Source organism: Cupressus sempervirens, chromosome 11, assembly GCF_028749045.1.
Source record: "Cupressus sempervirens isolate cs-2001-9-10 chromosome 11, ASM2874904v1, whole genome shotgun sequence".
Taxonomy (NCBI): Eukaryota; Viridiplantae; Streptophyta; class Pinopsida; order Cupressales; family Cupressaceae; genus Cupressus; species Cupressus sempervirens.
The window spans coordinates 740,821,893-740,846,202 of NC_143128.1; positions in this window are offsets into that span (position 1 = coordinate 740,821,893).

Genomic DNA, 24,310 nt, shown 5'->3' on the forward strand with positions numbered 1-24,310 from the left:
ACCTTGGTGCATAGTGTTGAATACAATATTAAACTTAGGTTGTTCACACCATTGTAGCATAACTTTATCAATCTTTTCATTCTCCCTTCCCTTCTATTCTCCCATCCATTTCAAGAGAACATTTGTGTTCTCCTAACCCGCATGTCCTCTCAAGGGGGCATACCATTCCACCCTCATCATCCTTCCTCATCCTTCCATGACTGGGGCATCATGCTACTAGTCTTATCCTTCCATCCACTATATTTTATTCTTCTTTGATATAACATTACTAATGCTATATCAAAGAGGCGCAAAATGTAGACACTTAATTTTGTCCAAATACCCTTAACCTAAAAAATTAAATAAATATTTATTATTTATTTAATTACCTTACCTTTAATTAAATAAATTTGCATTTGTTTAATTATATTCACCTTTCCTTGATTTAAATGAACTAAGGTTTATTTAAATTACACCTTAACCCATTCCCTTTAATTAAGTAAAGTACTTTGTTTACTTAATTAATCCTTTGCTAATCCCACTTGGAATTAAATATTAAATTTAATCCTATTTGAGCACATGGTTCCAAACCTAACCCATCATTCAAAACCTACCCACTTCCCTAATCCTACTTACTTTTCCTAATCACCTTGCTAATCCTATTTTAATCCTAAGTGTGTGCTCACACGTGTGAGGGATGTTCACACTTCCCACACCCCTCATGCCTTCCACACCTCTTGCACACTTGTCCTCTTGCATGAGAGTCAAGGTGTCTCACACATGTGTGAGAGACCATGCCTCTCACACCTCTTGCACACTTGTCTTCTTGCATGAGAATCAAGGTGTCTCACACATGTGAGAAGCCATGCTTCTCACACCTCTTACACTTTTCATTGACCTATCACATCAAAGGTTGCTCACACATGTGTGAGCATATTGTCCCCTTTGAATGGTCAAAAACCCTAATCCACATGGAGTCTACTTGGCCTCCACCTCATTGATTGTGAGATATCCTAGCCCTTCATCTTTCATTTAATCTCAACCATCTATTTCATCTCATTTCCTATAAAGGGAGAGCTCTCTCCTCATTTCACATATCTACTATCAAGCCCATTGTTATGCTACAAGATCTGTGAGTAACCACATCCCACAACATGGAATCATCAACTACTTGGTGATTTTGTGAGGTTTGCATTAGTGTTGTTTCGAGTAGATTAAGCTATTTTTATGTCATTCTTAGTTACATGTTCTCTTTCATATTTTGAGGTTTTCATGATCATGTAGGAATATGCATTAGTTGCTTAGTGCTTATTTTGTTTATTACACTTTTATGCAATACAGTTCTTTCAACTAGTTGTAATGTGCAAGCTGAAATAGCAAGATCATTTGCTACCATGTTTTTTCTCCTCGAAATTAACTTTATTTTCAAAGCTTCAAAATCATTCATTAAATCCCATACTCTTTTCCTATAGGCAAGCAACCTCTTATCATTTCAGGAGTATACTAATTTCACTTGATGCATAACCAACTAAAAATCTCCCTCAACTATTAGAGTTGTGATTCCTTTCTCCAATGTGAAAAGAAGTCCTCAGATCAATGTTTTGTACTCAAAAACATTATTAGTACATCTAAACTATAATTCATATGTTGCATAAAAAGACTTACCTTTTGGGTTAATCAACTCAATACTTACACTGGCTCCTAGTTTGCATTTGGAACCATTGAAGTGAAGTGTCCAGATTGGATCTTCTTTGGGATTTCTAACCTTATGCCTATTCATCCTTAGCTTTTCTTTCACTTGGGCCTAAAAGGATTGTTTCTTGGGAATCCACTATAGCCTTTCACAGGGTAGACTCAATGATTTTCCATTGTTAGCCCCTAACACCAGAATTGTACATTTTTCTTGTTTGTCCTAAATTTTCCCCATCAATTTTGTAATTTCATCTACTTTGGCTTTAGGAGGGATGACTACCGAAGTCCATCCTTGACCTTTCATGTATCATCTCCTTCTTTGAACTTTGATCATTACTAGTGGAGGAGAAGACAAACCTCCACCATCTAAAGAGGTATCACTATATGATACATTTATATCTTCAATTTTCTCTTCAACCTTTTCCATGGATTTGGATATGTTTATTAGACTTTGATTTTCTATAGGTTCATCTTTTGAAATTTTATCACTCTCTAATTTCATCATCTATGTTAATACCTTAGCAACTGCTTCTTGGCATAATGAACATTCAAACTCTGAATGACCAACTTTATGCAATCAACAAAATCCTAGGAGAAGTAGGATACTAGGGTCAGCTTCTTCTCCTAAAAATTGTAAATTAGCCACCATGTTGTCTATGAACTATGTTATGATCTCATCCTTTGGGATTGAAATCTTGGATTTTTCATCTCAATCATCTAATATTTTGGTCAAAGTTGTATCAAAATCCATCACTTTGTAAGATCCAAATCTGATTGTAAGAATGCCACTTCATCTGGGGTGTTGTATTCTATAATCATGGTTTTTAACTTTGGCTCTACATCTATCTTAATTTGATTATTCAATCCTTTCCAGGGTAACTATAACTGAGTAAAATCCATAGAAAACCATCCTCTTAGGCATTTTGTCCATTCTCTACTAAGTAGTAGTCCATATATTTTAGGAATATCAACCACATATATATCGATGATGTCTTGAATTTGGGGGTCAATTGTCAACTATATCTGAACATCTTTCAACACCCCAATGACTTTCACCTCTATTTTATCCAACTATATCACTATTTGATTAGAGGGCTGAGGAGTGACTCCTAGCCTTTGTGCTATTAATAGTGGCGTAAAATTACAAGAGGCTCTTGAATCAATTAGGCAATTATGAAAATTCTTCCCATATATCTTGATGCTAAGTAGAAATGAGGGCACCTCAACCTTGTCTTTGAACATAGTTGGCATTGCCTCTGAAGCATTGACTTGTTGAGATACTATCTTTTGAGGATCATTATTCATATTATGGGATGTCTTTGTATGATCAAGAGTCCTCATTAGTGCCTCTCGTTGATGAGGATAATTTTGTAGCATGTCAAACATGGACATGTTGGCTTTTGTTCATTTCAAATCTTCCATTGCGCTATACCTTTTAGTAGACCAAGTAGGATTCTTCAAGATTGTGAGTATATTTCCTTGATTCTAATTTTGTTGTCCTCCATATGGTGGCCTAATTGGTACTAGATTACCACTCACTCTTAGATTAGTAGGAGTTGGGTAGAGTGTAAGAGGAATTCCATATGTCATAGGTTCTTTTCCTTCACAAATTGTAAGTATTTCAATTGTCATTGTGAAAATTGAACATCTCTTCAAGTTGAATGTCTGGTTCCAAACTAAATGGAAAAGAGAATTCTTCGTTGGGTGATTGTTCCACCTGTATGTTCTATGTAGAATCATAAGATTATAGTAGCATAGTATTGAATTGTATAGGAGGGACATTGTCATTCACTTGTGAATTCCGATTCATCTCTTGGTTTCCATCGTACTATGAACCATCATTGTTAGATGTATTTTAACTATCATCATACTGCTTGATATTTGTATACTAAACATTATTGTTATTATTATCTATAGGAATGTTTCCATTGTTCAAATGAGTGTTCCATTGTCATTTTTTTCTTTGGAAGCCATTGTTAAGATTAGGATGATTGAAATTGTTTCCTCTATTGTTGTTTCCCGCATTGTTTTTCCTAGCATTATTATTTCCACTAAAATTCTTGCTATAGTTCTAACCATAACTATTGTTGTAAGGACCAGCATTGTTTCTTTGGAATTTTTTATTCTGCCCTTGTGACAACCTTAGGTGAGTCAGCTCATTGTTCATTTATTACATGGTCTTTTTCATTTGACCAAACTTAGAGGCAAAACTATTGTCTGCCTCAGCAAAAGCTATTGCCTTTTGCTCAAAGAAAGTAGCTTTTGGAGAAATATACCCTACATATGTTAAAGCAAGGATTTATAGAGTAGGTGCCTATTGTAATGGAACTAGATTCATAGCTATGAATAGGCTAGGCATCATAGGTACTTCGACAGGATATGTTGGCATCATTGTAATAGCTTGAGATGGAAGCATCAATTCTCCTCCATTAGGATTGGCTTGCTTAGTGAATGTAATAACTTCTATGAAGACTTTGTCCAATGTGTTGATATTTAATATAGGAAGTCTTCTTAGAAAGATAGCAGTAAGATGGTCTGTAGCATTTAGATAAATCTGACTAGCAGCTTTAACTGGTATACTATATGGCACTTCCAACTTGTGGTATGCCATATGAAAGTGATGGTTGAAGTGTGAAACTATCTCAGCTGGGTCTCTTTTGATTGATATGAACTATTGATGTATCATAGCTAGGTTGATGAACATTTTGAATTGTTCTAGTAACAATTTTCAAAAGTATCCCAGTCTTCAATACATCTAGGTAGCAAATTAACATACCAATTAAAGGAAACTTCCTTCAAAGAGAAGGAAAATATGTGAAGAACCACATTCTCATTAGCAATCTATTTTTAGTTGCAAATTTATTTGATTACCTTGATGTGATCTCTTTTAGTTCATGTTTCCCCATTTATTAACCTTGGGCAAAACTTCTTAGGATTCTTAGGAAGATCATTGAGTACACCTATCAAGTTGATTGGTGAGTCTATAGTGTTTGCAAAAAAAGCCATTGGAGGATTTGGTGGAATAACAGGTGGTTGTTGCAGAGGTAGAATTGAAGAAGAAGATGAAATGTTGATTTGGAGTGGTAGAATACAAGGTATTCCTTTGTCAACCCAGGGCTTGTGAAAATGGGTAAGTTTGAGGAACTCGTGTGCACTTGGTGAAGATCTTAAAGCTCACTAAAATGGGGATTCTAGATCAGGATCCTCTAGTTTGCATCAATTTTGGAAAAAGTGCACCTCTTTAGAAGTACACTTTCTCACAAAATATGGTGTACCATGGAATATAGTGCACCTAGCACACCTTAAAAGCTAAAAAGCTCCAAAAAAAAAATTGAACTTGTAAAAAAATGCAGAATTTGGATGTTTGCAAATTTTTCTTCTATTCTAAATGTTAAGAAGCCCTCCTTCTAGTTCCACTTCTATTGAGCTATCATTTTTCATGATGCTTAATGGCAAGAATCCTTTCAAATTCCTCTCTTGAAAAGTTGATTTGGATCAACACTAAGGTTCTAGGTGATCTTATTACCTACTGGAACATGCTCAGTTGAAGATAAATGTAAGTGTTTAGAAGGAGGCCTTTGCTATTTTGTTAAACAATTTGGATAAGATATTGAATTTGCTTGTTGTTTCAAAATAACAACCACACAAAAAGAAATATATTTACTTGCTTTTTTGTTTTATGATGAATAAAATCTAACAATGAAAATATATGAATTCCTAATTTAACCAAGGGGTTATTAAAGAAAATAATGAATATAGGGTAACAAGAAGTTTAATCAAATAACATGAAAGTAAAATCTTAACATACATAAGCCATGGAAACAACATATCTGCAAGTTAAGATTTTCAAAAAGATCAATGGATAACTAATGAAAATAGGAGCAACACTTTGTTAATTCCACGAATGCAATCATCGATGGAAATTCAGTAACCATAAGATGTTTCACTTTTCATCAAATTGCAAGGCCACAGAAAGTGCACTCATGTGAGATGAAAAGCTATGCAAGAAAAATATGATGATCTCTTCTTGAACTAAGTACATCAATGGAATTTTTAAAACCATAGTAAACACCAAAATTAAAATATCACACAACTAGAACAAGCCAATAAAACAATTGACTCAATTACATTCTATGAACATACATTCAAAAAATATAACGCACTTAGAAAAGCATCACTACACTCCAAATGCAAGCACCAACAACATATATTATTGCATCAAAATAATGGCAACCTAGAATACATATTACATTCCTAAATTTATAAGAAATCTTCTCCTCAATTTGTGCTGAGAGTGAGAGATATCTTTATGCAATCATATGCTTCTAAACTAATAAAAAAAAAATATTTATGTACAAACTAACTATCTAACTAGTGCTTAGTAGGACTCCATCCATATTTACATCATTAATTGGATGCATGAGCCTTTACATGTCTTAAAACAAAGAAAATATGATAAAAGAAGAAAGAGAAAGCCATCAGATAATGGGGAAGTGTCTGGAAGTGCCAAAAATAGAAGCTCCATCTTCACTAGGCATCTGGAGGAATTAAACTACTTTTAGAATGTGTTTTCGATACATCAAAAGCTCTAAATTTAGAACTAGTAGTTAACTATTAGCACACCTCTAAATTCTTCAAAATCTTCTAGAACACCACTAAAAAAGTGCATCTATGCACTTTGCACACTTAGCGCACCTTAGAAGTAGGTTCAAAAATGCAAAATTTCACCAAGTGTCAAAATTGAAATTCTGGCTTCTGGGTTTTGTTCCCCTTTATACCAGAGCTATGTCTAGTATTTGCCCTTGAATTTATCAATAATCTTAGTGACTTGAGCTGCATATAGAAAATCTAAGGCCTTATACTTTTCCTTGACTTTTTGCCTGTAGTTGCCCACCTTGATGTGAGTCTCTACAAAATCTCTAAGTTTTACATCCAATTCTAGTAATGCTTTCTCTATTTAGAATGCTTGCCTGATGTCATCATCATTGGAAGCTTCCTCAAAAGTTTTTTGAAATTTTTCAACTACTACCTCTACAACTATTAGCTTATCCCTGGAATCCTCTTCAAAACTGTCTAAACATGCATCACTATAATGCCTCTCTACCTCCAAAATTCACTCTTGGGTTTGATCTTTGAGCTTGTCAATCTTTGCATGTAATATTTCCATTACTTTATTGCCATCCATAATCTTATCTATCCAATCATTAATTTTATCTAACTCTTCTACTATAGATACTTCCATCAACATTTGATACCTTTGACCTTTAATTTCTTGTAGTGCCTACAAGTATTTTCCCTAGGTATGTACTTCATCCATCAAACCAAAATCTTGATTCATAATGGCCACCAGCCTATTTGCATTTTCTTGCATATGGTCTTAGCTCCTTGACCTTTAGTTGGGTAGGCTTGAGCATGGAAGACCATTGCTTGAGGAATTGAATCAAGTTTGAAAGGTCTCTGGATCCAATCCTTTGTCAATTTGATGACATGCCTCACCCTATGATAAATGTCCAAGTTTTCTTCTTTGTCAATCTTGACATTCATGATAGGTCGGTCACCAATCTTATCCCTATTGAACAATGGATCAAGAAGATCATTTCTATCATGTTGTACTACCTTCAAATGAATATTTATCTTTAAAGCACTACCTATCAGATAGAGAGTCATCCTAGAATAATCCCTTACATAGACATCGTAGTTGTCTATTGCATTCATCCAGTGATCCTCAATTGCATCCTCATGCTAAAATGTCTTGTCAGCCAAATATTGTACCATTCTAATGTTATCAAAATAGGGCTAAGGAGAATTGTATTCTTGTAAGGGATATTGATCCCTGTTGTCACTGAGGTTTTCACCCTTGTCCAAAGCCTATGCATGAGGACAACCTAGTGAAACATGGAAACAACCTCCAAGCTGTGGGACTTGAACTGTGAGGTTAAGTCTTTGGAGAAGGCCAGCTTCCTCTTACCATCAGGGTGCACCTAACTACTCTTGGAAGGGAAAAGGGAGAAGGAGATGCAAGAAAGCAAATCTACCTATTCTAATCTAGGGAGGTGATGCACCAAAATAGAGTGTTCAGACCAATCTCTGCCCCATGCATGCACTATAGAACCAGAATGAAACTAAGGATATACACATTCAAACTTGCTTTAATCAAATATTCACATGCAGATTAGAAGACCAAGATGAATGACACAAGGAAAGAGAGATTCACTTATATTATTATTCATTGGCCAATAGGAGATACAGTCATGCAGATTACAGATTTCCACAAAACACTAGTGGAGGCAAAGAGTTCTTGCACTTTCACACCAATGGTTGAAAGAGATAAGGCAAAAAAATCATGCAGTTCAGAGGCATAGGGGAATTTACACTAAAAACTTGTAGAGCAATAACAGAGAAAATAGAGAAAGGTTGACCTTTACAAAATTTACAGAATTTACCTTTATAGTTCAAGCATAACTAATATTTTCCCTCCAAAACTATCTTGCAACCACTGCCATCAAGGCTTTGCCAAGAACAATCATGGGGATCTGAAGAAATCTAACCTAAGTATAGCTTTTTGGTACCATGAAATCTGATTGTTAACTAAAATAGGGCCTTGAGAAGATAGAGATGGCACCATAATTGTGCTCTGACCAAGTAGATAGATTGGATCGAGGTGGTAGAGTATCTATGCATACTTCGCATTCACTTCTGGTGGTTGGAATTGATCATGAAGATCAGATGCATGCAAAAAACCTTGATTTCCCCTGTTTCTAACTTGTGAATCAGCAAGGTTAGCAAGTCAACCTATCTTTGACACCAGGATGAGCCACATGGACTAATGAGTTTATTTCCTTTTGCCATCTTGCAGGGTCCTCCTGAGTTGACCATCCTTCTTTACTAACCGTGCCAACTCCTCAAACTCTATTCTTGACGATCACATTAGCTATTAGCATTGTTGACACCTTGACCAAGTTGCTAAGACACGTTCCCCTTAGGTACTTCCTCACAATATTTAATTTCCTTGCACTTCCATATTGTGGGCAAGCACCGATCATCAATTTGTGAAAGATCAATGGTCAAGAAAGATTCTCAAAAATTGTGCTTACCCCCTTGAAATTCTTGGGCCCATGAGACACCCAACATAACCTAGCATCCACCTTGGAAAAAAAATAGCACCATCTTGGCAACGTATGCAAGAAAAGGGGCCCACCAAGACATGCAATAGCAAGGTGCATGCCCGCAATAATTAAAACCCTTGCACTTCCATCAAGTGGGAAAGCGCCAGCCTTTGATCCTCGTAGATCTAATGGTGGAAGTTCCTCAGGCATTATTCTTTGAACAAGGTGGGGCCATGATGTCATCCCCTCCATGTATCACAAGGAGGCATGCCCACAATGCTTAAGGTCCTTGCATCTCCATCTTGTGAGCATGTAGCAACTGTTGATCAAATTTGGATCTATGGTGCCTGTAAAACATACTTCTGATCCTACATGAATCTCCTTCATGACGTAATCTAGACACATTTCATCAAAGCACTTCCCCACATTGTCAAAAATTCTAACAAAGCTCAGAATGTGGGAAAGCGAGCACCAATAAAATTTCCAGTTCAACCTATCACCTGTCCATCTATTTTGCGATGGCCCAGAGAGGATGGACCCACTTGAACCACATGTTTCCAAGAGGTTTTCCCACAATATTTAAAGATCGTGCATTTTCAAAATGTGGGGAAGCACCCACTGTAGATCTGAATAAGATCTAACGGTGCAGAAAATGTAGGCCAGCAAAGCAAAACATAAGGTTTTATCATTTTATTGTTTAATATCCCATGGCATTTAAATAATATTAAATCTGAGAACTAGCCATTGGGTGGGCTGCATTTAAAATTTGAATTTTGATGGGGTGCAAAAATGGGTAACAATCCCATTTAGGCTTGAAAGATGGAATGTCTTGTCTTTGAACCACATTGAAAGGTCCTATAATAATAGGCCATACCCAATATATTTGTGTTGATTCCTAACTATGTTGTATACAAGCAAGATTTATCGAGCAATCTCCAATAGAATGAGTCTATCATTGGGATACCTAGGGAGCTTCTTAGGGTTGATAGTTGTACCCACTACCCTCAAATATGTAAATGTTCAAAACTAGATATAGTAGGTTCCAACCTCTGATATCTTAGCTATTGCCTCCTGTGGCATCCTCTTCACATAATCCCCTTCAACAAACTGGATTATTGTGAATATAAATGCATCATTCACTATTATGTATCTCTTGTGTGATCTAGAAGCTTCTTCTTGACCAACTAAGGATATACTATATGGGGCCATGCATTTTCATCTTGCATGCTACCCTTCTTATAAAGCCCTAGATAATCTATCACCCTTGCAACTAACAAGTACACCAAGTATGATGTCATATAAAAATTTTGATTATTCTTAACCACCACTAGCTGCTCACCCAAGTTCTCACTGAGAATGGGAGCCCAATCAATTAGCATCTTTCCCATCTTGATAGTCTTAATGAAATGCACCATCCAAATATTCAAGTACCGTGATGCTAGAAACCCCATGACTCTACTCAAGAGTATGATAGAATATCCAATATCCTCCTTCATATATCCTCTCATCATGTCAACTTTTCCTATTATATGGCCCAGAGGAGTCTTCTCAATGAGGTACAAGGACTAAATGATCTCGAAAGATTCATCAACATGTTCCCTGTACCATCTCTTTGCTTGGTGATAAGTTAATTTGATGAATTGATCTTCCCTCGGAAGATGGAACACCTTCTCTATGTTATTGGGTTGGAGATCTAGGATGATCTTTCTAGTTAAATTCTTTATGATCCTTTCTTCAAAGGCATAGTTCTCAGAAAGTATCATAATTAGCTCTAAAGATTGTATTGACATTGGATGGGATGCTATATTAACAAGTCTTGAATGGATCAAAGTTGATATCATTAAGGACCTTTCTTTTGGTTTGTTGCATAATGCTAGGAATATGCTCAAATCAGTATGACCTGTATTTGAATAGTCATCTTAAAAGCATGACTTGGTCAGAACACCTTTAAACTTGAACACCATGGGTTTTGGAACCATCTTCATAGCAAGGGAAGATGATGAAGAAACCATTGAATCTAGACAAAAATAATGTGTATTATTCTGGGGTCAAAGAAAAATTGATTAACTCAAGCCCTAATAGTGACACAAACAAACAATAGAAACCCTAATTACTTGAAAATACCTAAAAACCTAATTTAAACTATAGAATGCAAAAAAAAATGTGCATTGGAACACCTTATGGGTGTGCCTGATGCGCCTTAAGCTTTGCATGAGTTTTTCAAAATGGGGTGCACGGCAACACACCTTTTGGAGTGCATTGATGGGCACCTTATATACTCTGTGCAAAAGGTTTTTTTTCATTTAAGGATGTGCAACAGTGCACCTAATTATCCACCTTAAATTAGTGTTTTCCTTAGGTATTTAAAGTTTTGTAGGGGTTTAGTTAAGAAAAAAGGTCCACAACAATGCACTTAGGTAGGTGCATTGGTGTGCCCTTTTGCTTTGTAAAATTACTTGTCCTCTCAAAAAAATTTGATTTTTGAGATCTAGGTTATCAAACCAAGACCCCAATCTCACTAGAAACACTACATTTAAAAAAAAACCCTTAAAACACTCAGACCCTAGACTAGGGATTCAGAAAGTCAAAAAATAAAGTAGGGGGTCCCCATTTCTAGGAGAAATGGGGCATGTGTTTGTGGAACCACAACAAAATGGGTAATGTGGTGAATGTAGTAAAGTTATTTTGAAGGTTAAAAGTTTTAGTGATCCTTATTCACCACCCCCCCTCAGTATCTCAATTTCCCAATGAACTTCCAACAATTGGTATTAGAGTAGAGTTCTCTTAAAAGGAGTTTAACCAATTGAGAGTTGAGATTTTTGAGATGGAGGCTTACAAATTGGGAAAGATTATTGATAATCAAATGATTGACATCCAGCTCATATTACAGAAACTTGAAAGAATAAGAGAGGACCTAAGGAAATCCCTAAGAAAAAGAAGAGACACAGTTGTCCAATAGAATGACACAAATTATTAGGAAATTAATACCAAGGGAATGTTTGGCAATGGAAGTTCTAGTAAAAGTGATGCATCTATAGCAGATCTATTGAAAAATAATAGTATTTTGAATGAAGAAGTCATAATATTATAGAGAGAATATGAAATCCAATTCGTGAGGCTATGTGGAGTGACTAAACAAAAGAAGAAAGTTGAAGAAGAACAAGTTGTGGCTGAAGAAGACAAAATACAAATGGCCATTAGACTTGAAGAAAGATCATTTGATGTCCAAAAGCTTACAAGCAATTAGCTAGATATGATGAATCAACTGATACTTGCAAATAAAAAACTAAACAAGAAAGACATGGAGATAGAAAATATGAGATTACAAAGTGACCAATAGAGGAACGAGTTAAGATCTACGAAGGAACTCATGGAAAGGATGAACAAACCTAGTAAAGAAATAAGATATTTTGAAGAACTAATGAGATCACCAAGGTCATCTAGTGGCACCTTTGGATTAGGACATATCAAGCACCATTCATATACTGAAGAAGGAGAATCATCCAAGGGTGGAGAGAAAAGAAATGCAAATGAAAAAGAAAAAATTGCATGCTATCATTATGTCAAAATGGGACACATAACAAACATTTATAGAAACAAGACTGGTAAGCAAAACCCTAAACCTAAGTTTTTTGGTAACTATTATAAGTAAAAGAACAAGGTCATCAAGCACATGAATGTAGACCAAAGATGAGAAATACATCTATTGCACCTAGATTTGAGGGATATTTCTACAATTATCAAAATTATGGACAGAGCACATGAATGCATATCACAAGAAAATCTGACTAGACAACCAAAAGACAAGACAATGCACCTAAGAAAGGTAGCTCTTAGAATCAGGATTACAATACATAGTATAGTTGTCATTATTGTGGAGAATATGGTCATATTGTAAAAATTTTCATAAGAACACATCTCAAAGGCAATTACAAGAAATGGTTGAATGGAAGCATAGTTTGTTTTATTTGTCACAAGGTTGAACATGTTAATAAGAATTATAGGACTCAAGAACCAGCACCAAACAATGAACACATCAAGGGAAAAAGAAAAGTGGATGTAGAAAAAACAAAGAAGGAGATGAATCAATCCTAGAAGAAAAAGGTAGAAGCTGGAAGAAATGGAACAAATGAAGCTGAGATCACCCAATCTAATGGAGAAGGTGATCACACCATCTCAAATTGATAAAGAATGGTATGTAAGGAAGTGCATGTTCAAATAACTTATCTTACATTAGTTCCTAACATGAATTGTGCCAAAGTTCGTATCTGCATAAGATAAGATGCATTAGAACAAATTTATGTAAAGAATGGTGTAATGGAATCATTTACATTATTGGGTGTCAAGCATTAGTAATATTATCTATATTGACTGAGCATTGAAATACAGACCAAGTACTCATAATTACTGAATTGGTGTGTTGGTCAAATAAGATGGTATTGACAAAGGTCTATAATGGAGATTGGGTTAAAAGTATAATGACAACCAAGACAGCTAGATTCCACTTAACTAAGTGTTAGAAAGGATAGAGTTGTCATTGCACAAAAAGATCAACCTATCAATTTCTAATACAACCATTAGTCTTATATAACCACAAGAGGTGGTTAATCCATGTGATGAATCCTACAAGGGATGGTGGCCCACTTCCAACAATCCCCCTCCCAATGTCACTTGATGTGCCCTATGACCAAGCTCTAATGCTAATTGTTAGAAAGGATAGGATTGTCGTTGCACTAAAAGATTGACCTATCAATGCTTGAAACAACCAATAGTCTTATAGAACCATAGGAGGTGATTAAGCCATGTCACAAATCCTATAAGGAATGGTTTACCACTGCCAACACTAAGTACTCAACATTTATGTAAGCCCTAATTTGAATGAATGAAGGTATATAGGAAATTTCTAAAAGCATTTTACACACCTTGCATTTAAATTTTAGAGCCTAATCAATTTGAGCAAATTGTGAAGGAATTTCTAAGGTGATTGGAAGTGAATTTGAAGTTGGAGTGATTGAGTGTTGATTTGAGTTGTGTTAAGATGTTCAGAAAGAAAATTTTTAAAACCCTAATGTAAAAATATTCATTTGGATCATCATCAATGGAAAAAAGTCAAGGAGAAAAGGTAGGCAATGTTCACTTGGTGGAGAGTGACACTTGTCCTCCTCCTAAATATCATGTTATTGCTAAAATTGCTATGAAAGGAGATTTTATGGGTGTATTATCATTGATACCACCTAGGGTCATTATGATTCATGATGTACATAGTTGTTACATGTTAAAATTAGTGATGTAGGAGACTAAATGAAATTCATTTGGCATACCAGAATTTGTGTAATGAAGGAGTATTGAAGGATGAGTTCAAGATTATTAAGAAGAAAGGGTTAATGTGTGCCCTAGATTTTCTAAGAGAAATTAAAATTGAATGGATAAAGGTTATACTGAGCTGAATTCATGACATGGAGTTATGGCTAGAGAATGGGCTAGACAAAATCATGAAGAAGATTATTTATGTTGTCACAGGCTATCCAACATTTGATAAGAATAAGACTATGTGATGCCAAAAAAAAGACCCAGTCAAGATAAACACTAAGGCTGAGCAGGATGGACATGGCATGTCAATTTCAAACATTATTAATCTATTGATTGAATTTGCAGTAAGAGTGATTGCACACAAATTCTACTAGTGAAGCCGACTAAACAGTGTGCCATGTATGGTAGTAGATCAAGCTTGGAAGATTGTGATAAAAGACCATGAGTATGGTCTTGTCAAGCTCCAATGCTTGCAACTGGGAAAGAACCTCTTATCAATCCAAAAGGCTAAGAATTCAATGTGTAAGTTTGGATCACTAATAATGTATATTTTCTTTTTTGTTCAAAGTTATTTTCCTACTATTGGAAATGTTGAATGGGAGCAAGGAAAACCTACTACAAGGTTTATAAATGAGTATATTGTGAACTTGGGAGATAGTTTTGTTAATGTGTTAGATGGATATTTTGATGAATTTAAACAAAAAATGAGAAGAACAAGGATTCCTACATCCTTAGTAGACAAATATTATAATTATGTCTATTTTCTAGTTGACACTTATTACACATATGTTCAAGCAGTTAAGCCAAGGGCATGCTGGCATAAACCTTTTGGATATGAGATTGATATTGATAATGTGAGTGCAACAATTACTACACTAATTACTAAAGAAATTGATGCAAAGGTCGAATCCTTTGGAAAGTATGAAGAAGAAAAAGCAAGAATAATAGAAGATATTAAAATTGCTTATATTGACAAGAAGAGGAAGAAAATGATTAAAGACCTAGAAGGGAAACTAGGCTCGCAAATTGGAAGTGAAGGACCGTTGATGATCACACAAGGACTTGGAGAAGATCAAGATAGTGATGGTGATGCAAAGGAAGAGGAAGAGAGTGCAAACAAACAAGGTAAAGCCTTAGCACTTGTCTCCCAACTAGCTAAGAAGGCCAAGATAGTAAAAATCATTGAGCCTAAGGTGAAGAAGATCATAAAGAAAGTAATATCTAAGCCCCTCTCTCCTCCTACACCACTCAAACTAAGAACCAAGGTAGAAATAGCAACTAGTGTTGAGCCACCATTGAAATGGGTAGTGCAAGGATTATAAAACCAAGTCAAGGTTCTAGTGGCACAAGTTCAAAAAAGAGAAAATTAATGGATGTGATACATAGATTTATTTCAACATTTGAAGTTTTGCATAATCTAGACATGAGATGGATAATGTGATGAATGCAGTCCAATTATTTTGAATGTTAAAAGTTTTAATAATCCTAATTCACACCCCCCCCCCCCCCCAGTACTCAGTTTCCCAATAAAATTCCAATAAAAACTTCAAAACCCAAGTTAATGGAAAGCTTTAAAAATAGTACAACTATGTATACTTCTAATCTATCAATAATGCTAACATTGTCAAACCAGTAGGAACAACATTCACAAATGTTTGGAGACAAGACTGGCAAATTTTCACACTCTCCAATCATAAATGCACTCAAATGTACAGATCAACAAGTTTGCAAAAAACAAGAAAATGCTCAAAACTTGTCCAATTGATCAATTCTCTCCAAAATTGGTTAATTCCAAGTTATATATGTTCCTCTTACTAAGTAGAATGACTTCTAACTATGTTTTTCCCATCCATAGGTGTTTTGACAACTTTTGTCAAAAATCTTTCAAAAGTTGCAAACTTACAATTTTGTAATTTTTGAGAAACTTTTTGCAACTTACTCAAAACTACTCAAATATTATCCCCAAGTCTCCAAACTTTATAGAGAGGTGGAATAGGACTAAAAATGACAATCACCCTTTCACCAAATTTGACCAATCAGAGCAACTTTGCCTAGAGAGCAAGATTAACCTACCTAATGGACACATGGTGTCTCCACAACTTGTTTTATTGTTTCCTTGGCTCAACCTTACTAGTTTTTTTTCCCTAAGGGCTTATTGCATCCACATAAACTCCTAAACACACTTTACCCTATAGAGTAAGAAATCACTAGGTGCTCTTGCACAATTATCTCGGTGAAGAGTTACTATTTTTGGAAGGTTACTAATTTTAGTAAGTTGGTCCTTGCGGCTCATAATTTTATATTTTTTTTGCTAAAGGTTCACTTTGAATATATTAGTATTCTAGTAAAGTTTCATGAAAAAGATAAAGTCTATTTCTAAAGATATTTTTAAAAAATTAATATTTGCAATAGGGTACACAAACTTTGAGCTCTATTTTGAAGGATTTAGAGGCTTCAAAAAGGGGTCAAACATTGGTTTACTAGAATTTGTGCAATTCAATTTATGTAGAGTCAATCGTGGCATTTTCAAAATGGGGTCATAATAGCCAATCAGAAATTGGCGATGAGTTGTGATCTCCAAACATTGTGCAGCCTAAAATGGATGAAAATGAAATTCCTTCAAAATTTCTTTTGAGTCCCAAAGTTTTTTGGGGCCTACTCTAATCTAAAAATTATAAAAAATAACATCTTAGAGTAGTCTTTTGTCAAATTCTAGGGTTAAAATCTCTAGAACTTTCTTTGGCAGTTAAAAATTACCTATACTAAGAAGGCCCATAGATTTGTCTAGGACAATTCTGGGGGAATGTATATGATGGCTCTAACTTGTATAATATGTAGAAGTTGATGAAATATCAACTCCACATCTCCCAAGAATCACTTGCATGTAAACACCTATCACAAAAAGAGAAGCAAAAACTATGGAGGCTGGAATTCCCAAATCCATAGATGAGACATTCTTGATGAGAAAAGAGAGAGATTGTTAATATCAAAAGTGAATTAATCAATGTTTACAATGATAGATCATCCTTATAAAGGAGATAAAAACCATAAAAAAGGTCTAACCTAGGTTGCATCATAATAATTATTAAAATAATTAATGATTAGATTGTTAGCATGAATGTTGATGCTATGGGGGAGTATTGCAGAACATTGTTTGTCATTGATGACAACATAGCAATAAGTTTGTATAAGACTGACAGAACAGTTGACTGAGATTTGTGTATTAAGGATATTACATTGTGCATCTGCTTGTGTGCAATTACCAACATATACTACAATATATATTTGACATGTGGGCAAATGCGCAAAACCTGAATCGACATCATACGAAAGATATTGATGATTTACAGAGAACCACAGGAAAATAGAGCATTGGAAAAATAGTTTCTATTGTATGACCAATATAGAGCATTGTATTTGCAATTAAGGGTTGTGTAGTGAACTAGAGGTAGCACACTAACTACTGATGATGTTAGTAAGTGTGCAGGTAAAGAAGTCACACGTATAACTGTGAGTCAACAGCATTAATTAAATATGTATTTTATTTAATTAACGTATGGTAAAGTATGGAGCTGACTCAAGAAATTAATATTGGGTGGGGTATAAAGGAAAGATGTTTTCCAAGTTTTAGAGACCATCATTGAGATCGAGAAGTAGAGAAGAATTGTGAATTGCGAAGTAGAGGAGTAGAGTAATCTACTAATGTGTGTAAGTGACCTTAAGGGTTATTGTTGATGGATACAGAGTTCCAAATCTGATTGCATGATCTGAAGTGAAGAAGTCTGACATACTGGATAGAGAAAGAAGTGAAAGATTGTCACATATCTATTATTCTAAAAGGAATAGTAGTAAGATCAATTAGACAATGGGTTTGTTGATTTGATCCTAAAGCTATTTGGACAGTGGGTTCAGTTCCCTTCTACAACTCCTAACAGGGTTGGCACAACTCCTAACAAGGTTGGAATCTCCTAATAGGGATTCAAAGTCTCCTAACAGGGACTCTTTGTACTAAGTATTGTAATAGACTCCTAATAGGTTCCACCCTCTAACAAGGAATATTTAGATTAGTACATTATTTTGTGGGCATCATTCCCACTGGGGTTTTCCCTCTGATCAAGGGTTTCCCTAGTCAACATATATGGTGTATTTTTGTATGCACATTTCTTTGTGATTGTTGTCTACTTTGGTTGACTAATTAAGAATTGTTTAAGACTGATATATACCTAATTCAACCCCCCCCCCCCCCCACCAAGTTATATTGTTGATCTACTACTTCTAACAATTGGTATCAGATTATCTGAAGGGAAGTTTAACAACTTTAGGAGATCCATGGTGAATCTGTTCAGGAAGGAAAGCCCTAGATTTGATGGCACAAACTACGAAAGCTAGAAGGATAAAATGAAGACTCATCTCTTATGCATAGGTCCAAGATATTGCTTTCTAACCAAGAAATCTAAGAATATTACAAAAGAAGACAATCTTGAAACGTGCACCGAGGAACAGAGAGAAGTGTTTATGTACAACATAAGGGAAAGAGAAGCAATATTGTCAACATTACCTGAAAGTGAGTATAGTTAGGTAAAACAACTTAAAACATCTCATGAAATTTGGAAAACTTTAGAGGCTAATTATGAAGGTGATACACATGCAAAGAGGGTTAGATTACAAAATTTGTATTGCACATTCCAAGATGCTAAAATGATGGAAGATGAATCTGTAAGAAGTTATGATGGTAGTATATTTGAGATTGTTGTAGGAATCACATCTCTTGATGGAAAGAAATATTATGATGAAGTAATATGGAAGATCTTGAAAATTCTAACACCACCCTTCAAGACAATAACATAGATGATTCAAGTAATGTTACCTTGTACCACTAACTTCACCAAAGAAACATTGCTTGGGAGATTGGAAGCTGAAGAATTTGATCTAAAACAATCTAGAGAATTAGCAAAGGTTGAGACAACATTTAGTGCACTGAATATCAAACCTGGTTTAGCAAAGAACACAAAAGCACAAGGAGACATTGCTAGTAGCGGCAAGTCTATTGAGGAAAAGATCCAAGAGGGAGTGGCTCTTCTTTTAGAAAGTGAAAAATATGGTAAGAATATCTTTAAATGTTGGACATGTAATGAATATGGTCATTATGCATCTAAGTTTTGTGAAAGAGAAAGAAAGTATAAAGGAAGATTCAAGTCTAGAAGATCTAGAAATTGTTTTTATGCTAATGAAGAAGAAGAGGAAGATTCTGATCAAAACATGAGTGAAGACGAATTAGGATTCATAGCTATAAAGGAGGATGATCTTGATAGAGAAATTATAGAAGAAAATGTGTTGATCTCACAAGTTGAAAAGAAAGATTGGATCATTGATAGTGGTTGTTCACATTACATGATTGGTGATATGAGCAGATTTGTCAAATTCAGAAGCCATGATGGAGGAATTGTCAGAGTAGGGAACAATGCAACTTGTCACATTATAAGAACTGGATCTATTACACTTGATGGTAAAACATACACTGATGATGTTTACCTTGTTGATGGACTAAAGCATAGTCTATTAAGTGTTGGACAACTTATGTACAAAGGTTTTCAAATACAATTTGGTAATAACACATGCATTATCAAGAAGAAGGAAAACTACTTGGTACTAGCACAAAAACAAGAGGTAATGTATTTTAGTTAAACTCCATTGAAATAACATGTTTAGCAGCAAAGATTGACAATAGTTGGTTATGGCACAGAATATTTTGTCACATTAACATTGATAACATTATGAAGGCTAGTAATACATTTGTTATGAGAGATTTACCCAAGATCACTAAGCCCACTGAAACTATTTGTAAAGAATGTATCTTGACTAAGTAGAAGAGAGTCTCATTTCCTAGAAAGTAGTTTTGTATTACATAAAAGGTAGAATAGGTTCATATAGATCTAAGTGGTCCTACAAGAACAAGTGGATTCTATGGAGAAAGGTACTTTATGATTTTTGTTGATGATTTCACTAGAATGATGTGGGTAGATTTTCTTAAAGAAAAATTAGAAGCATTTGAGAAATTCAAGATATTTAAGAACAAATTTAAGAATGAATCTAGAGTTAAAATCAAGAGCTTAAGATCAAACGGAGGAGGAGAATTCACCTCTAGAGAATTCAATATCTATTGTGAAGAGCATGGTATCAGGAGACAACTATCCTCACCCCATGCACCTGAGCAAAATGGGATTTCTGAAAGAAGAAACAAGTCAATTGTTGAAGCAATGAGAGCTATGTTATTTTAAAAACCTTTTGGAGAGAAGTAGTCAATACAGCAGTATACACACTGAATAGAGTGTAGATGAGAAGAGGTATGGACAAAACACCCTATGAGCTATGGTTTGGTACCTCACTATCAATCAAATATTTCAGGATATTTGGAAGCAAATTTTACATTAGAAGAGATGATGATATTAGTAAATTTGATCCAAGAAGTGATGAAGGTATGTTTCTTGGCTACTCATTAAAAAATGAAGCTTACAGATGGTTCAACTATAAAAAAAAAACTATAGTAGAGTGTGCAAATGTCAAAATTGATGAAAAATTTGGCACTAAGGAAAAGATAGTGCATTATAACTCTGATGGAGATGATTACTCTAGAATGACTAACAAATCTAATGAGTTATTTTTCAAGACTAAAAATGACTTGCAAAATAATGTGTGAGTTGAAGATATGAGAGAAGAATAGAGTGCAATGCCAGAAATAAGAGTTTAAGAAGCAACTCCTACCCCAAATAGGAACTTGATAAGAAATCATCCTACTGATCAAATAATAGGAAATAAAGAAAAAGGAGTAATGACAAGGAGCAGAATTAATGAAGAACTATGTCTGATATCTCAAGTAGAACCAAGAAGCGTAGATGAAGAAATCAAAGATGACCATTGGATAAGAGAAATGGAGGAAGAACTCTGGCAGATAATTAAAAATGACACATGGGAATTAGTTCCTAGACCTAAGGACAAAATTGTGATTGGCACAAAATGGGTATTCAAAAATAAAATGAATGAACAGGGAGAAGTAATAAGAAACAAAGAAAGACTTGTATGCAAAGGTTACTCTCAGCAAGAAGGAATTGAAAATGAAGAGACATTTGCACCTATAGCAAGAATGAAAGCAGTTAGAATTTTCCTGGCATATGCAGCAAATAAGAATTTTAAAATATATCAAATGGATGTTAAGTCAACATTCTTGAATGGAGAGCTTGAAGAAGAAGTTTACATTGAACAACCAAAGGGCTTTCCTTTAACAGAAGAGAAGGACATGGTTTGCAAACTAAAGAAAGCATTGTATGGATTAAAACAAGCACCAAGAACCTAGTATGCAAGGTTGGACAAATACTTAGCAAAGCTTGGATTTGCTAAAGGAACAATAGATAGTAACCTGTACTTGAAGAAAATAGAAGATGGTTTGATAATAATCATTGTATTTGTTGATGACATCATTTTTGGTGGAAATGATGAAGCCAGTAACAAATTCCTAGAAGACATGAAGAATGAGTATGAGATGAGCATGATAGGAGAAATGAAATTTTTCTTGGGACTATAGATTGTTTAGAACAAAGAAGGTATTTTCATCTCTTAGACTAAGTATTTGAAAGATTTCTTGAAAAGACTTGGTCTAGAAAATTATAAACCTATTGGAACTCCTACGGTAAATGGTCATAAGTTATCAAGAAAAGATGAGATGTCTATTTTTGAACAAAAGAAGTACAGATCTATGATTGGAGGATTGCAGTATCTAACTCATAGCAGACCAGATCTAGCAAATGCAGTTGGAATTGTGGCAAGATTTCAAGCTAATCCCAAAGAATATCACTATGCAAAAGTATATTCAAATATCTAAAAGGAACATCAGATTATGGCATTTGGTATGACAGAAGCAATGACTTTATTCTTTTTACTTACATAGATGTTGATTAGGTTGGAGATAGGAATGATAGAAAAAGCACTAGTGGAGGAGCATTTTTCCTTGGATGAAGACTAGCTTCTTGGCCCAGCAAGAAGCGAGATTGTACCTCACAAACTACTTTAGAGGCAGAATATGTTACAACAGTAAACAAATATAATCAAGTCATATGGATGAAGTAGATGATGAAGGATATTGGAATTACATTCACAGAACCTGTTATCATTTACTATAATAATACAAGTACTATTAACATGTCTAAGAATCCCATTTTATATTCTAAAACAAAGAACATAGCAATAAAGTATCATGTGCTAAAAGAAAAAGTTGCAGAGAAAGAAATCATATTGGAGTACATTAATACTAAGGATTAGATTGCAGAAATTTTCACAAAGGCCTTACCAAAGGATACCTTTGAGTACCTGAGAGGTATGCTTGGGGTTATGCCCCTACTTAGAAAAGTAGAAGATGCAAAAGTGCATCAATCTAGGGTACATAACACTATTATTAGACTAGATTGAATGTTGATGCTTCCTCAATGGGGGAGTATATGTGATGAATAGAGTTGGAAAATGCTCTTGGTGATTGATAATTGGTATACAACAGTATCTTTAGACACTTGTGTTATTTATAGAATTATATAAAAAAGTTATAAAAGCAACAAACTGGCTAGTGGTCATGCTAATAGATTATTGTATGCTCAAGCAACTAAACCTTCTATATACTATATTTGGCATTGATGTCAATGGGGGACAGAATGACATGAAAAACATTAGAGAAATTGTGTACTATGGAGGAGAAGAAGGCTTGGTATTCTTGGAAGTAGACATTTTTCATCTTTTTTGCCATCAATGCCAAATGGGGAGATTGTTAGCATGAATGTTGATGCTATGGGGGAGCATTGTAGAACATTGTTTGTCATTGATGACAACATATAAATAAGTTTTTATAAGACTGATAGAGCAGTTGACTAAGATTTGTGTATTAAGGACATTACATTGTGCATCTTCTCATGCATAGTTACCAACATATACTATAGTATGTATTTGACATGTGGGCAAGTGTGCAGAACCTGAATCGACATTGTACAGAACATATTGATGATTTACAGAGAATCGCAAGAAAATAGAGCATTGGAAAAATAGTTTTTGTTGTATGGCCAATATAGATTATTGTATTTGAAATTAAGCGTTGCACAATTAACTGGAGGTAGCACACTAGCTACTGATGACATCAACAAGTGCATAGGTACAAAAGTTGTATGTGTGAAATTTTGGGTATAACTGTGAGTCGATAGCAATAATTAAATATGTATTTTATTTAATTAACATATGGTAAAGTATGGAGCTGACTCAAGGAATTAATATTGAGTTTGGTATAAAGGAAAGATTTTTTCCAAGATTTAGAGACCATCATTGAGATCAAGAAGTAGAGAAGATTTGTGAATTACAGAGTAGAGGATCAGAGTAATCTGCTAATGCGTGTAAGTGACCTTAAGGGTTACTATTGATGGATACAGAGTTCTAGATCTAATTGTATGATCTGAAGGTGAAGAAGTCCAACATATTGGATAGAGAAAGAAGTGAAAGATTGTCACATATCTATTATTCTGAAAGGAATAGTACCAAGATCAATTGGATAGTGGATTCATTGATCTAATCCTAAAGCTATTTGGACATTGGGTTTAGCTGCCTTCTACAACTCCTAACAAGTTTGGAATCTCCTAACAGGGATTCAAAGTATCCTAACAAGGACTCTTTGTACTAAGTATTGTAACAGACTCCTAATAGGGTCCATCCTCTAATAAGAAATATTCATATTAGTACATTATTTTGTGGGCATCATTCCCACCAGAGTTTTCCCTCTGGTCAAGGGTTTCCTTAGTCAACATATCCAGTGTATTTGTGTATGCACATTTCTTTATGATTGTTGTCTACTTTGGTTGATTAATTAAGAATTGTTTAAGACTGATATATAATTGATTCACCCCCCCCCCCCCCCCCCTCTTAGTTATATTGGCGATCTACTACTTCTAACATAGATGCCTAAATTTTACCTTAAGAAAACTAGAATTTATTAGGAAATGTCTAATTACTCTAACACCCCCCCTTAAGATAGACCTAGGAGTAGCTAAAAACCTAGAAACTACTACTAAAAGTAAATATGGATCCTTTCAACAAGGTCTAATGAGTTACTCAAGCACAACCAAATCTCTAAAAAGAGGATAAATAGAGAAAACCATATGGCAAAAACCCTACTCCAAAAAGAGATGGAAAACATATTG